Source organism: Callorhinus ursinus, unplaced genomic scaffold, assembly GCF_003265705.2.
Source record: "Callorhinus ursinus isolate GAN/ISIS: 27379988/994484 unplaced genomic scaffold, GSC_fseal_2.0 scaffold8, whole genome shotgun sequence".
NCBI classification, from domain to species: Eukaryota; Metazoa; Chordata; class Mammalia; order Carnivora; family Otariidae; genus Callorhinus; species Callorhinus ursinus.
In genome coordinates this window covers 23,563,262-23,581,029 of record NW_027397070.1, presented here as the reverse complement: position 1 = coordinate 23,581,029, position 17,768 = coordinate 23,563,262, and the positions used below count along the sequence as shown (strand labels likewise).

Sequence of the window (17,768 nt, the reverse complement as noted above, 5' to 3'; positions counted from 1 at the left end):
AACAGAGTTTTCCTATATCCTCTCAAATCCCCCTGCCACCCACAGTTTGCTTTATTAACATCTTGAATTCATGTGCTGTATTTGTTACAATTGATGAGCCAAAATTGTTACATTATTATTAACTAAATTCCATAGTTTACATTCAGGTTCACTCTCTGTGTTGTATACTTGTTGTATACTCTATGTGTTTTGATAAATGTATAATGGCATGTATCCACAATTATAGTGTCATATAGAATAGTTTCATGTGCCTAAACATCCCGGGCTCTACCTATTCATCTCTTCCTCCTGCCCAGAGCCCCTAGCAATCACTAGTCATTTTACTGTCTCCATAGTTTTGCCTTTTCCAGAATGCTGTATAGTTAGAATCATACATTATATAACCTTTTCAGGTTGGCTTCTTTCATTTAGCAATATGCATTTAAGTTTCCTCCATATCTTTTCATGGAATAACTCATTTCTTTTTTATTGCTGAATAATATTCCATTTTCTTGATGTACCACAGTTTATTTATCCATTTATTTATTGAATAACATCGTAGTTACCTCCAAATTTTGGAAATTATAAATAAAACTTCTATAAGCATTCTTGGGCAGGTTTATGCATGAACAAAAGTCCTCAACTCATTTAACTAAATAGCAAGGAGTTAAATTGCTAGATTGTACATTAAAAGTATGTTTAATTTCAAAAAAAGAGTATGTTTAATTTCATAAGAAACTGTCAAAATGCCTTCCAAAGTAGCTGTACCATTTTGCATTCCCACCAGCAATAAATGAGAATTGCTATTGCTCCATAACCTTGTCAGCAGTTGGTGTTCTCAGTGTTTTGGATTTTAGCCTCTTTAATAAATGTGTAGTGGTGGGGTGCCTGGGTGGCTCAGTCAGTTAAGCATCTGCCTTAGGCTCCGGTCCCGATCTCCAGGTCCTGGGATCGAGCCCCACGTCTGGGCTTCCCGCTCAGCAGGGAGTCTTCTTCTCTTTCTCTCTCTCTCTCCCTCTGCCCCCTCCCCCACTCATGTTTTCTCTCTCTCTCTCAAGTAAATAAAAATCTTAAAAAATAAATAAATGTGTAGTGGTATCTTGTTGTTTTAATTTATAATTCTCTGATGACATATGATATTGATCATCTTTTCATAAGCATATACCATCTGTTTTTTTTTTTTTGGAGAGATGTCCATTCAAATATTGTGTTCACTTTTTAATTGGATCGTTTAGTTTCTTGCTTTTATTCTTAAGAGTAAGTATTTACTCTTACTTAAGAGCTTTTAGTGTATTTTGGATACTAGCCCTTTATTGGATACATGTTTGCAAAGATTTTCTCCCAGTCAGTGGATTCTTTTCATTCTCTTATTTCTGTGTCTTTTGCAGAACAAAAATTTTAATTTTAATGGAGTCCAATGTATAAATTTTCTCTTTCATGGATTATGCTTTTGCTGTTATATCTAAAAAAGTCATCATCAAACTCAAAGTCAACTAAATTTTCTCCTATGTAATCTGCTACCTGTTTTATAGTTTTGCATTTTACATTTAGGCCTATGATCCATTTGGAGTTAATTTTTGTGAAAGATACAAGGTCTGTACCAAGATTTTTTTTTTTGCATGTGAATAGATGGTTGTTCCAGCATTATTTACTGAGAAAAATTTCTCCATTGAATTGTCTTTGCTTCTTTGTCAAAGATCAATTCAATATCAGGAACTTATAAAAAGAGCAATCAATTATTTGAGTTCTTGTTTTTCATATGTTAACTCTTCTATATCAAGAAAGAATTATGATGGCAGTGGGCAAAAGATTAGAAGAGATTCTGGAGAATTAGTCAAAAGAACTTGCTAGTATTTTGGGATGTGAGGGTGAAAAAAGGCAAGAAATCAAAACATACTAATGTTTTAACAATGTGCATATAGGGAATGAAGACAGGCAACCTCTTAAAGTTGCGTTTGGCCCGAGACTTTATGACTTTAATGTTATCAGGAAATTTGCAAGTTGTTAAAATTTGGGTGGGCTTGTTTACCTTTGTTTCTGTTTTTGTTTTTGTTTTAAAACTACTGTCTTTGTAATTGAAATTTTTATTTTATTTCACATTTGGTATCATTTAAATTATAAGTTAGTTATTCTACCAACATACCTGAGATGGTTAGGAGACATGAAAAAAGACCCAGTGAAAATGTGTCCTCAAGATATCAGCACATTAAATACCTTACCCTCCTTTTCAAAATGACAGTGGCAAGAATGATGAGTAATATTTTGCCTTTGACACTAACTTTTAATGATTTCTTACAATGTAGATCACAATGTGTTGGTTTCTTGTTAAACTTTAATTAAATCGTTTCTGGTAATTATTCAAATATTAAAAGAAAATGGTATTCATGTACAGTCTTGTCACAGTGTTGATTAACACTTTTAAAAAGACTGAAGAATAAAAAAAAACAATAGATTTTACTAGTAAATTCTTCACAAACTGAAACTTGGAAAGAAATTTGTCACACTAATGATAATAATCTTGTACAAAACATAGTCCACTTATATAATTAGGTAAAATCACATAGGAGAAACTAACAACTGCTGCAATTGTAAAATGAAATGCCCATCCTCTAGAGAGGAATGGTGTAATCATTACAGCAAGGTTTCTAAAAATATTGCTTTTAATTTTCTTTTTATTTTGGATACATGAAGACCATAATCTTTGGAAGCCTCTTAGTCAAATCCACTTTAGGTGATAATAGGGGTTCCTACAGAAAGTCAGGAAAATAATTCTACCTAGGATTGTGGTGTGGCTTTCCTATATTCTTCCCCTTAAACCTTTTATATGCTTCTAGATCTCTTTTAGGCAATGCTTGTCATGATGTAACCAAAAGATACCTGATTGCCATATTGTGCAGACATGAAATTTACTAAATTTTACCAACATATGTCACTTGCTGTAATAACTGTAATCCCTGAATAGGTTTATAAATAATAGCATATTTGCATAGATGACTATATATATCAGAAGGCTGAGAAAGAAATTTTTATTTTGTGCAAGTCATGCTTTTATCAAATAAAAGCAATTAAAATTTTATGCTCTGAGTTATTTTCATTATTTATTTATTTATAATGGTGTAAAGAAGGGATAACTCCTTACTACACAGATTCCCTCAGAAAGTTTGTAATCTCAATTTTCAGCATTGGAGGAAAGCATAAAAGTCACATAGTTTCAACTATGAATCCAATCCATGAGTTCCCTCTAAAATGTCTAATTCTGTGGTTCTCAAATCTGGCTCCAGTTAGGATCATCGCAGGAATTATTTTTAAATTACTGATACTTAGGTCCTATCCAGAACAGTTGAATTAGACTATCTTGGGGTAAGACGTGTTCAACAGTGTTTTTAAAACCTCCCCCTGTAGGAATCATGTGCCACCAGAGTTGAGAAGTACTGTTCCTCCTTATATATGTGCCAACTAGTTAGAATCATTCCCACAACTATCCCCTAGTACTATATAAACAAGACAAATTACAAAACTTTGAAGTCTCTGAAGATCAGTAAAAATTTGCCCTGGACAGCTGGAATGACAGTGTGAGGAGCTCAGTAAACCCTTTCCCTAGCAAACAGCCATTTGTGTGTGTGTGTGTGTGTGTGTGAAAATTATTTTAAACAATAATAATAGCCATATAAAGTCTCTGGAAATTGTCCTATGTGCATACAATAATTTGAGAAACAATTTGATTTATTCAAGAAACCTATGAAATCTGGTTAAGAACAGTGAATCTGTAACATTTGAGCCACAACCTGGTTCACTCCTCACCCAGGCCTCCCATGTCCCAGATCCTTGTTACTGAATAAACTCCCAGTTGCTCTACTTTAAGTCACCAAGTAGACAGGGCCTTCCGCTTTCCTCAAATCCTACTTCATGGCTACAGTTTTGCTCATTAAGGGCAAGCCCCAGTAGCCCTGTGTGGTGAGATCACCCTTCCACTGAGGCACCACAGAGTGGATTGGGGCTCTCCATGGTAAAAATTTATGTAAGAAAAGAGTTTCACAGCAGTAGGGCGCTAAAGTAACAATATGTTAAATGAAACCCCAGTGACCAGAAAACTAATGTATCTTCCTAAACTGTTAATCCCAGGGAATAGTATAGAATTTGGAAAACTTTGGGGTTGTTGATAGTTATTTTCCTAAGTGTGTTATAATATATCTAGAAATAGCATGCAAAAATATTTTTACATAGTTTGAACATATACATTAATATACATATTTATATATGTGACAAATTAAAATATTCATTACTTTTATTTTTTACAAATGTAAACTATGTCACCACCACTACTATCAAGATATGTTATATTCCTATGACTCCAAAGAGTTCCCTTGGGTCCCTGTGTTGTCAATCTCCTTCCTAACCCCAGCCCTTGGGAAATACAGATCTAATTTATGTCTCTATAATTTTGAATTTTCTAGAATGTCATTAAATGGAATCATATAGTTATTTATTTTCTGTGACTAAGTGACTTCTTTCATTTAACATAATACTTTTGAGATTCATCCATATCACTGTATGCATCAGTAGCTTATTCTTTTTAATGACTGAGTATTCTAATGTGTGAAGTATTAAGATTTATCTGTTCATCATTTGTTGGACATTTAGATTGTTTTTAGCTTGGGGACATTATTCATAAAGGTGCTATAAACATTTATAAATATGTTTGAGTGTGACAATGATTTTCCTTTCTTTTTTAGTTAAAAACCTAGGAGAGATACTGCTGGGTTTTGGTGAGTAAATGTTTAACTTAATACCCAATGCCATAATGTATTTTTTGAAGTGGCTGTATTGTAAAATAAAAATATTCATTTTAATATCTATGAATCAACTGTACATATTCTGACACTGCTCACCCAGTTAAATATGAGGGAAGAATACTTTAGGGTTTTAGCAGAAGAGAATGCCTTAAAGAACATATCTCCCATTGCCATGGTCATCTTTCTGCAGAGAAGTAATTGTAGTTTAGATTCAGTTACTCCATTTATTCATAAGGTTTCCCTGTAAAATAAGAAAAATGGCCACAGCAACTTCAAGCTCATTTTTTTCATCTTTTTACCCTAGATTTTTTTTCTATTTTAGTCATTAGCACACCCAAATTCTGTTTTATATCTCTCTTTCTCTCACACACACACACACACAAATGTGCATGTTTTTCTAGCTTCTCTCATTTCTCAGAAGGTAGACCTTCTCTAACAGCCTAATGCTAAGTATTCCAGTTCAGAATTTGAAAACAAAAGAGAAAATAAAGACCATAGAGATGGAAGGAAGTTCACAAGGAAATGCTAAATGAAATTTTGCTAATCCGTATAATAAAGGAGAAGAAGGGAGAAACACTCTGAAAAGTGAGAGAATTTTGGAAGACGAGAAAAGAGAATATTGGAAGTATTTAGCAGTATTAGGACTGAAGAGTCCCAACAATGTTTTTGGCAGGTGTGAGTAAAGATTGAAATTCCTTTTAAATTACTTTCTGGCTTCTGCACTATGTTTCTTGGAATGTGACGCCACTTAAAACAGAATCACTGATCACTGGTTGGTGGCTTCAATTGGATGACAGTTGTGAAAAACAGATCTTTGTGAATATGTATGTGTGTAGGAGGGAGAACTTATTGGTGTGGTGCTGTTAAACTCATTTTTACTTTCTAATTCTCTTTAAAGGTACCATACATCTATTACTTTGGAGGTAGCAGGACATCTGTCTTTGAAGTCAGACAAGACTCATGTTAATATCTGCAGTTCATTAACTGTGTGACATTGGACTGGTTCTTTAACTCATTTCCCTCACCTTAAAATGGGTTAATTAATAAGGGATTAACTCTCAGACCTCCTTTGTGTTTTAAATGAAATAATGCAATGAAATGCTTACTAAATTTCTGGGACATAATAAAAGTAAGGCAATAATAGTTATTATTGGCTGTTGATTGTTTTTTATGAAAAAAAATAGTAACAAGGCTCCTAGATGGCTAAGTCAGTTGAGCGTCTGACTCTTCGTACTCCGTGATCAGCATGGAGTCTGCTTGAGATGCTCTCCCTCTGCCCCTCCCCTCACTTGCATGCTCTCTCTAAGTAAATAAATAAAATTTTTTTTAAAAAAGAAAGAAAATAGGAACACCAAAAAAGAATGACACAGTGGGAGAGACAGAGGGGTTGATGAGAGAAAACGTCCTGAAAAATATGCTTAATGGATATCTAAAAAATGTGTTTGGAATAGGTGAATGATGGATTGAAGGCATTCACAGAAAATTTTCACAATGCTATTTATATAGTGAGTGTTTAATGTCGATGATATTAAAAATATTTCAAAGGGATAACTACTTTCATTAAGTTTCTCTCTTCCACATCTCAGTTCTTTCCCATTTAAACATCTTTCATTCTCTAGAAATACTAATGCTCTTCACAATTTAATGAATGATTAATGTAGCTAAAATATTCTTTATAATTTACAGTTAGAAGAAATATCTAAATAAAAGGTCAGAGTATTTTTTATTTTAGCTTTGTTGCCAACTCTATATATAAATTTAACCATCTTCCTTAAAACATTCTTTCAGTATGTTTAATATAAATTATTTATTACAAATGATATAAATAATTAAAATGTGTGATCTAGCTACAGCTTTGTTATGTTTGGTGTCTTGTATGACTATTCAAAGGTTAATGATTAAATAAGGCTCATGTAGATGACGGTTTATGGCTTGGTACAGATGCATTTACTTTTTTGTTTCAGATAAAGTTGTTATCTAATAAAAAATAAACAATGTGCTTGCTTCAGCAGCACATATACTAAAAAATAAAATAAACAAGAATCCTATGTTTAGTAATAAGACTGAAATAGTATTTGGACTAATCCTTTTTCTGAAAACAACTAAAATACTGAACTACATATATTTTAACAGCTTCTTACAACATCAAATTTAGTTAAGGTAGAAGAACTAGGGGCGCCTGGGTGGCTCAGTCAGTTAAGTGTCTGCCTTTGGCTCAGGTCATGATCTCAAGGTCCCAGGATCAAGCCCCGTGTAGGGCTCCCTGATTCTCCCTCTCCATCTGCCACTCTCCCTTGTTGTGTTCTCTCACTCGCTCTCTCTCTCTCAAATAAATAAGTAAAATCTTCAAAAAAAAAAAGGAAGAAATAATTGTGTCAGTATCTAATGTAAAGTAGGGTTCTAGGAAGTAAGGAAGAGTATTAAACTCCTTTAACCTGAGAACATTTTCAGAACCTAGAAATCACTAGTTTGAGTGCCCAGATTAAAAACCAAAGGTGCTTACAGAGGAAGTACAAAGGAGTGCACATTCTGGTCAAGAGTGATCTGACAGTGAACTTGCCATACAAGTCATACTCCAAATGACTGCAAGGAAAATTGTCTAGGTGCTATGAAAATCAGAGGAAAAATGCTATGAAATTATAACCCCTATTCACCCCTCACAAGGACTTGCCACCCACATTGCCATTACCTTGGCATTTAAAAACCTTAAGCCACAAATGTAATCTAAAGTTTTCTAGAAGGTGATCCTGTCGTTCTACACTGAAGGCATGCGTGTCTATGCTAAATGCATTTCCTATTGTGTACCTAGGTGAATTTCCACAACTATTGTTACAAGGGAAGCAAAAAGTTCAATAAACATTCTTAACAAAGCATTGTGGTAAGTGCAGAGAAACAATGGATAGGACTAATAAACCAGCAAAATGTTTTAGGTATTTTAGAAATAATCAGATAACCATAATATAATCATGGTCACTATATTTAAAGAAATAATATACATGCTTTTGAACATTAACAGGAAGATGAAAATGCTGGAAATCATCAGATTTTAAAGAGAAACTAATACAATTTCTAGAAATGAAAATGTATCACAAGTATAAATTTATGAACTAAATTTAAATTTTAAAACCTCTATTTAAAGATATGAAGATCAGAAAATGCTGAAGAGAGAATTAAAGAATTGGAGGATTGATCAAAATTATGTAAAAATGCAGCATAGAGGGGAGAAGTGGGAACTATTTTGTGAACTAAGGACTATGGAGGAAGGAGTTTGAACATCTGACATATGTCTAACAGGAATTCTGGAAAAGAAAAAGAACAAAACAGAATCTGTGAAGACACCTAATCATATATTCATGAAAACCAGTGACTCTCAGGCAAGGATAAGAAAAGTTCTACCTCTAGAAGCATATAGTAAAACTGCAAAAAGATAAGATACAAAAAAAGAAACCTCTAAAAGTATCCAGAAGGGAAAAAAGACAAAAATACCTTCAAAGGAGTGACAGTTTGGCTGTCAGAATGGAAGGTAGAAGCCAGAAGTCAATGTGACCACATCTAAACCATAGCACAGTGCATCTCAACTAGCTGAGGAATTAGGTTTAAACAAATTTCATAAAACATTCCAAAAAATAATTTGGTAACTGTTATGGTTTGAATTATGTTGCCTAAAAAGGATACAATGACATCTTCACATATGGTTGTTCCTGATGTCATTAGTAAAAATGAGGTCACATTGGTGAAGATACAGCGACACAAGGAAAATACTAAAGCAAAGGCAGAGAATAGAGGTAATGCAGCTGCAAACCAAGAAATGAGAAAGTTTGCCAGCAAATCATCAGAAGGTAGGGAGAGGCAGAGAAGGAGTCTCCTACAGTTTTCAGAGAGAGCATGGTCCTCCTCACTCCGTGATATTGGACCTCTGATCTCCGAACCATGAAACAATAAATTTCTCTTGTTTTAAGCCATCTAGTTGATGATACTTTGTAGAGCTGTCCTAGCAAACAAACACAGTAATGTAGTCAGTTACAGAGATGTGATATTGAATATCTCTTACAGCTCTAAGAGATTTTGTTATTATAAAATGGAATTGTTACTTCACTAATGTTGTTAGTAAAAATTCCTACCGTAGAGGCTACAAATGATAGTATGAATAGCATTTTAATGAGGCTCATGAATTAGTTAATAACAGCCATATTAAACAAAAGATGACACTAATATTTCCAAAAATCAACAAATGAATTGGATTATATTAGAATGATTTGATCAATAATTTACACTAATAACTTACATGACTGGGTTAGTAGTTCCATATATATTAAATATTATTAAATTATGGAGCTAAATTACTGTGTTACCTAAACTGAATATTTCAGTGTCATTTATTTATAAATATATTTGTTATTTTTATAGTCCTGAAATATTTTGAATATCATTCTTATGTATTGTGCAAATATATATGCCATGCCTTTTAAATTTGGAACAAATACTGCTTGTAAAAATGCCTATAAGAAATAGAAAACATGAATAATATTATAACTATTAAAGAAATTGAATAGTCAATAGGCAATTGAAGGGGCTTTTTTCTTCTTTTCTTTCTTCTGGATACTTTTAGAGAATTTCTTTGTATCTTAACATTTTTTGCAATTTCACTATATGCTTCTAGGGGTAGAATTTTTCTCAGTCTTCCCTGAGGTTTATTGGGTTCCATGAATGTGTGATTAGGTCTTCAGTTGACAACTGAATTATATAGTCAATATTCAAGAAATTGAGTAGTCAACTCAATAGTCAATTGAGTAGTCATAAAGCCCTAGTACAAGTGGGATTTTAGGGTAAATTTAACAGAATTAAAATAAGAATTCTAAACCTACAGAAACTTTTCTAGATAATAGAAAATGGGGGTGGAAATACGATCAAATAAACATAAACTTGATACCAAAACCCAATAAAGTCAGCATGAGAAAAGAAAAGCCTGATCTTAATCTTGGAGATGCACTGAGTATATATGGAAAATCATAGACACAGTATTATCAAGCCAAATTCATCAATGTATAAAAATGATAATGTATCACGTCCAAGTTTGTTTTTCTCCCCCAGAAATTCAAGTTCGGTTTAACATTAGAAAGTTAATAAAAGTAATTCAACATATAAGCAAAATAAAGGAAGATAATCACATCATCTCTCTAGAATTAGAAAACGCATTTGATAAAATTTAGTATTTATTTATTATAAAAACTCATAAAGAAATAGGAATAGAAAGTGAGTTGCTTAACTTGATAAACTAAAACCCCAAAACTATGATAAACATCAGGGTTAATAATGAAATTTTGAAATATTTCTCTCTCCATTTGGGTGAAAGACAAAGATGTACACCTGTTCCTCTGCTTTTGGATGGTTGCAACTCTGTAAAATACATTTCTTTTTTACTAGGTGAATCTCTATTAGATTTTATCCTATATTCTTACTAATGTCCCTTACTCTGATTCTAGTAGTGGTTTTATAAGTTTCTTAAAGATTTTCTTTCTGTTTGATTGTTCCTTAAAGATTTTCAATGCAAAAAAACAATGTCTTCTGTGATAAAAACAGTTTTAATTCTTTCATTCTAATCTCTATGTTTTTATCCTTACCTTGTAGCACTAGCTAATGCCCTTTAAAACAATATTTAATAAAAGTGATAATATTAGGCACCCTTGCCTTCTTTTCAATCACAAAGGGGAAATATTCAGTATTTCACCATTACGTACAATGTTAGCTGCTTTTAGTTTGTTTTTAAAGATGTACTTTTTTAGATTGTGGAAATTTTTTTCAACTCCAACTTTGCTGAAAATTTTTATTATGAATAAAGTATTAATTTTATCAGATGATTTTTGTCCAAATTTTGTGATGAGCAATTATTTTTTCTCCTTAATTTTGTTAAAGTGGAAAAATATGCTGATTAAATTTTTGATGATTAAACAATCTTGATGTCTTGGATTCAATTCCAGTGGTCATCATATATTTTTCATTACAAATTTTGCTGGATTCTATTTGCCAATATTTTGCCAAGGATTTTTTGAGACTGTATTTCTGAGGAAAATTGGTCTATAAGATTCTTGTCTTGTAATGACTTAGGCTTTAGTATCAAATATATTCTGATTTATAAATATTATTGAGAGGTGCCTCTCCCCCTGAACAGACCTTGTAGGCCATACGTTACAGATTTCACCAACAACATGGAAGTGCTTAGCTTGCTGTAAAAAGGAGTGAGACTTGAGGAAACAGTAGGGCATAGTAGAAATGAACAAGCACAAATTTTATTGTCAGATAATTATAAAAATCATAGTGTCAGCACCTACCAGCTCTCTCATCTTGGTTGATGACCCTGAAACCCTCTCCAGTAGATTTCCTGCATACAAGTACCCTCCTCAGTGTCTGCTTTCTGGGGAATATAATCTGTGACGGGAAAAAAACGTAAGTTCTTCATGTATCTTAGAGGTTGTGGAAGAGAAGTCTAGTGGTGTCTGTCATTTTGTGAAGAAACACAAAGGTTATTGAAGGGACAGGAGTCAAAGACACTTCAAAAACAGTAGGACAACCAATCCAGGAAAGAGATTGGGACTGGCAAAGCTGAACAGTTCTCAGAGGTGGAGCTGAAATTGAGTACCTCTCCAAGAAAGGCACCCACCGCCACCATCTTTGTAGAAACAATTACTTCAGCAGAGGCTACCAGCCAAGCAGACAGAGCCATGTGAGTTCTGGAATACTTCCCCACCACTGACTGACCAGTTATGAAGAGAGACTTTTGCCTCTTATATCCCCCTTCAGAGCCCAAGAGCAAAGAACCCAGCTCTCAGTCGGGGGTGAGGGGCATCTCTCCCAGTTCACACCACCTATTTACCACTTATTACCAACTTATTACAAGCATAAATGACCCATACTGTAGTAGAGAATAAGGGATAATCTCTGAATAAAGCTCAAGATTGGAAATTTTTAATAGAAAAAACTGAGTTCTAAATACAAAAACTATACCACTGTAGTAACCAAGTGTAACTGAAATCTTATGGAATGTGTCAAAATGGTGTGATGAAGGCTCCCAACATGTAGTGAAAAGTAGGGGTTCAACAGAGATTATTGAGGGACAGTTGTTAAAGAAAAATTTTTCATATTTATTTTAAAAAATTACTGGAAAGGGGTTTGTCCTTTATTTTCTAAGAATGTTTATTAAAAGTTGGCATTTTTTCTTCCATATACATTTCACCAGCAAAAGTATCCATATGTGGAAATCTGTGTAAGAATTTTTTTTTATTTACTAGTCTTTTGTTAGATGTAAAGCTATTAAGGCTATTCAACCTTTCCATTTATTCTTGTGGTTTTGTTAATCTGGGTTTTTCTAAGAGATTTTTCTATTTCACTTAATTATTGCTGTAAGGTACTTGGTATCTCCTTATCCTTTCACATACAGGGATATCCCCAATTTAATTCTTGTTACTGTCATTTCCTTTTTTTTTCTCTTTCACTTTTTATAGAGTTACTCAATCTTATTACATTTTCAAATAACTAACATTCAACTTTGTTAGTTTTCTCTATGGCTGCTTTTATGCAACCAATTATTTATAGTACCTTGTGTCAATGAACACTTTTATAATGTTCACATATGACTGATGACATTTCAACTAGATCATCACAACCCAATACAAAAACTAAAGATTTACTAAAATAGATATTGAGAAATTTTAATTGAAATTCTATCTTCTGTAACAGGTGTCAGCAAACTATAGCCTGGGGACCAAATATGCCTTGCACCCTATTGTTAAAATGAACCTCCATTGAAACACAGCCATGTTCATTTTGTTTACATATTGCCATGGTTGCTTTTGCATTGCAACAGCGGGCAGAGTTGAGTAGTTGAGACAAAGACCTACAGCTTGCAAACCCTAAAATAGTTACTATTGACCTTTTTTTTTAAGGTTTTATTTATTTGAGAGAGAGAGAGAGCACAAGCAGGGGGAGTGGCAGAAGGAGAGAGAAGCAGGTTCCCTGCTGAGCAGAGAGCCCAACGTGGGGCTTGATCCCAGGACCCTGAGATCATGACCTGAGCCAACGGCAGACACTCAATTGACTGAGCCACCCAGGTGCCCCTACTATTGACCTTTTACAGAAAAAGTTTGCCAACTCCTGTTCTTTTCTGTTTGTTATCTGTGGTGATTCATACTTTTCACAACAGTCCTTTTCAAACTGTGATTCCAGCAAAAATTATCTAATAATAAGAATATTAACTGGCATGCTGTTTAATGAATTAATGCATGACTTATGTAGATAAATAAGGATAAAGCATTCTTATTCTTTTTCATCTGTTTTTGATCATATACACTGCTAGTTTGTTCATTAAAGCCTCTGAAAAGTACTCAAGACTATTGATTTGGTTCAACTCAACAGTTGCTAAGCTCATATGGTCATGGAAATCTTTTTGACTTTCCAAAGTCCTTTTTGGCTTCAAAAAACAAAATTAGGAAGCACAACTCTACTACTTTTTATTATCCATATTCCACAGAATCATGGCTTTTAAGAAAAGCTTCTATTTTCTCTTACCTATTAAATTTATTTTTTCTGTTTCTATAATTCTTAAACCTTGAAATTCTTTTTTTTAAGATTTTATTTTTTATTTGAGAGAAAGATAGCATGAGCAGGGGTGAGGCAGGGAGAGGGAGAAGCAGACTCCCCACTGAGCAGGGAGCCCAATGTGAGGCTCAATTCCAGGACCCTGCGATCATGACCTGAGCTGGAGGCAGACACAACCAACTGAGTCACCCAGGTGCCCCCAGATTATTTCTTTTCATGCACTATTATTTTGTAAGACACCTTCTTAATACATATTTATCAAAAGTACCTATAATTTTTTAAATTACATAGAATTAAGATATAGTTGCTTTTAATTTTTGTGTTTAACAAATTTTAATGCCTTATTTCACTGTTCTCAGCCAGTTGCAGATATATAAATAATTATATTTGGATGAGACATATAGCAGTTTACTGGCTTAACTCCAGTTTTTTGTTTGTTTGTTTATTTGTAAATAATCTTATTTTGGTAAAAGATATGTGGTAACATTATGTTAATGAAGAAACCTAGGAATATCTGAACATTGTATTTGACCAATAATGCTTAGGAAAATGATAAACTAGTCCATATCTACAAATTTTTCACAATTTAAAAATATGGGTTCTTTTCTGTTTAGCATTGTGTGGTACTCTTGAAGCAAGTTAGATTAAAATGATCCTCTCTTCATATTTTTAACCTGGGAAATTTTAATATCAGTCCATGAACTCAGTGAAATACCTCAGTGAGCTCCCTGCTTCTCTATTTCTCATACATAATTCTCTAATGGAAAATGGAGGCTCAAAGTTGATGGAAAGCAGCAGGTTTGGGACCAACTCCGAATTCCTGCCACTTCCTTTAGTTGTGTCTTTTCTCAGAGCTTGGACTTCTCTCTCAAGAGCTGTTTTCCTTTCAAAGCCAGTTTCATTTTCTCTTAATCCATTACTCTCTTCCCTCTCAGAGGCCTATCTATACTATTCTCTGATGAGTATCCAATTCCAAAGGCTAGTGTCTGCTTAATAGGACTTACTCACTTACTCCCCAGGTCTTTTCTGCTCCCATTAACTCCTTCCTAAATCCCTGCTATGTCTTTTCTTTCTAAATTTCTACTTTCCTGGAATCTGAGTGGCATGTTCCACTTAAGAAGTGCCACAAAAATACAAACTTGTATGCATCTCTGGGTCACTCCTGTTCAGGTATAGTGGAATGTTCTGCTTCAGAAACAATCTTCCTTTTTAGAGACCAGATATGATTCAGTTCTGTAATTCTTTAGTTTGTGTCTATTAGAGTTCACTTATGGCAGCAGTGTGTACTGCTCCTTTCCTCCTCCTCCTCCTCCTCCTCCTCCTCCTCCTCCTCCTCCTCCTTCTTCTTCCTCTTCTTCTCCTTCCCCTTCTCCTTCTCCCTCTCTCTCTCCCCCTCCCTCCTGTCCGTTTCCTCGTTGTCTTTTTTTGGCTGGGTACAGTGTAGTTTATTGATGGTACATGACAAGGTAGGGTTTCCCAAGCCCTTCCCATTCTTCAAGAAACTGTTGTAGATGTTGGGAGATTCTCAGTGTGTTGGGGGATGATGAGTTGGCGCAAGGACTCCCCAGCAGCTCTTCCTCTTTCTTTCTCTTCCTCTTGCTCTTGCTGTGGCTGGTAGTCCAGGGGTCTCTTTCTCCGTGGAAGCCATGTGGACCATAAGGTCCACCACCATGAGGTCCACCACCCAGTTGCTGTAGCCAAATTCATTGTCATACCAGGAAGTGAGCTCAGCAAAGTGGTCTTTGAGGGCAATGCAGCCTCAGCATCGAAGGTGGAAGAGTGGGTGTCACTGTTGAAGTCACATGAGACAACCTGGTCCTCAGTGTAGCCCAGGATGCCCTGGAGGGGGCTCTCTGATGTCTGCTTCACCACCTTCTTGATGTCATCATATTTGGCAACTTTTTCCAGGTGGAAGGTCAGATTCAAGACTGACGCATTGGGGGTGGGGGCAGGGGACACTGAAGGCCATGGCAGTGAGCTTCCCATTTGGCTCAGGGATGACCTTGCCTATAGCTTTGGCAGTGCCAGTAGAAGCAGGGATGATGTTCTGGGCAGCCCCTGGGCCATCATGCCATAGCTTCCCAGTTGTCCACGGTCTTCTGGGTGGCAGTGATGGCATAGACTATGGTCATGAGTCCCTCCACAATGCTGAAGTTGTCATGGATGACCTTGGCCAGAGGGGCCAAGCAGTTGGTGGTGCAGGAGGCATTGCTGACAACCTTGAGGGAGTTGTCATACTTTTCATGGTTCATGTCCATCACAAACATGGGGGCATCAGCAGAAGGGGCAGAGATGATGACTCTCTTGGCCCCACCCTTCAAGTGAGCCCCAGGCCCAGCCTTCTCCATAGTGGTGAAGACTCCAGTAGACTCCACAACATACTGAGGAACAGCATCACCCCATTTGATATTGGCAGGACCTCACTCCTGGAAGATGCAGATGGGCTTTCCATTGATGACCAGTTTCCTATTTTCAGCCTTGACTGTGACGTGGAATTTGCTATGGGTGGAATCATACTGGAATATGTAGAACATGCAGTTGAGGTCAATGAAGGGTCATTGATGGCAAACTTTCCATATTGCCAGAGTTAAAAGCAGCCGTAGTGACCAGGTGCCGAATCTGGCCAAATATGTTTACTCCAACCTTCACCATTGTGTCTCAGGGATGCAACTGGTACTGCACCAGAAGATGCAGTTGTCTGTTGAAGAGGAAGGAGCAGAGAGCCTGGTCCTTTTCTTCTTATGTATGTGTTTATTTTCTTTCATTTTTCTTTTGTAGTTACCAAAATGACGTACACTAGTCTTCCATAGATTGCTTTTTCACTCTGTTGATTGTTTCTTTTGCTGTGCAGAAATTTGTTAGTTTATGTAGTTCTACTTGTTTATTTATGTTTTTATTGACTACAGTTTTGGAGTCATATCCTTAAATCATTGTGGAAACCAATGTCATGAAGCCTTTTACTCAATGTTTTATTCTAGGCATTTTAGAGATTTCAATCTTAAATTTAAATTTTTAATCCACGTCGAGTTGATTTTTGTGTATGTGTAATAATGGGTCCAATATCATTCTTTTGCATGTGGATATCTAGTTTTCCCAAAACCATTTGTTGAAGAGATGATATTTTCCTTGTATTTTGTATTCTTGGCACCCTTGTCAAAAATCAGTAGACCATATAAATGTGAGTAGATTTCTGGGCTCTCAATTCTGTTCCACTGATCTATATGTCTATATTTATGCTAGTACCATACTGTTTACTTACTGTAGCTTTGTAATATATTTTGAAATCAGGAAGTATGATACCTTCAGCTTTGTTCTTATCTTTCAAGATTGTTTTTACTAGTTGGGGTCTTCTGTGGTCCTATATAAATTTTAGCATTGTTTTTCTGCTTCTTTGCAAAATGATAGTGGGATTTTGATAATAATTGCATTGAATCTGTAGGTTGCTTTGGGTAGTATGGACATTTTAACAATATTATCTTCTAATACATGAACATAGCATGTCTTTCTATAATTTGTTTGTGTCTTCTATAATTTCTTCCATTGGTGTTTTGTAGTTTTCAACATACAAGGCTTTTATCTCCTTGGTGAAAATACTTATAAACCATACACCTGATAAGGGGTTAATATCAGAAATATATAAGGAACTGCTATTACTGAATAGCAAAAAAATAATTAATTAACCCAACTTAAAAATGGACAAAGGAATTGAATAGACATTTCTCTAAAGAAGGCATATAAATGACAAAAAGGTATATGAAAAGATGTTCAACATGACTAATCAGCAGGGAAATGAAAATCAAAACCTATTATCTTATTATAGATGTTACCTCATATCTGTTAGGATGACTATTCAAAAAAAAAGCTAAATATAATAATTGTTGGTGAGGATGTGGAGAATTAAAACTCCTTTACACTGCTGATAGGAATGCAAAATGGTGTAGTAACTATGTGTTCTCAAAAAATTAAACATAAAAAAATTAAACATAAAATTACCATATGATCCAGTAATCCCACTTCAGGGCATTTATCCAAAAGAACTGAAATCAAATCTCAAAGAGATATCTGCATACCCATGTTCATTGCAGCATTATTTATAATAGCCACAATGTGGAAACAACACCTATTTCCATCAACAGATGAATGCATAAGGAAAATGTGGCATATACATACAATGGAATATGATTCAACCATAAAAAAGAAGGAAATTCTGCCATTTTTGACACCCCAGATGAACCTGGAGGACATTATGCTGTGTGAAATAAGCCAGCCATAGAAAGACAAATACTACATGATTCCACTTATATGAAGTATATAAAATAGTCAAACTCATAGAAGCAGAAAATATAATAATGGTTGCCAAGGGGTGGGTGAAGCAGAGAGTTTTTATTCAATGGTATAAAGTTT

General features: G+C 34.8%; 1 pseudogene; it reads right to left on the bottom strand.

The window, feature by feature from the left end:
- Positions 1–14,889: 14,889 nt before the first annotated feature.
- LOC112821907 (glyceraldehyde-3-phosphate dehydrogenase-like) lies at positions 14,890–16,016 on the bottom strand (annotated as a pseudogene).
- Between the last annotated feature and the right edge of the window lie 1,752 nt (positions 16,017–17,768).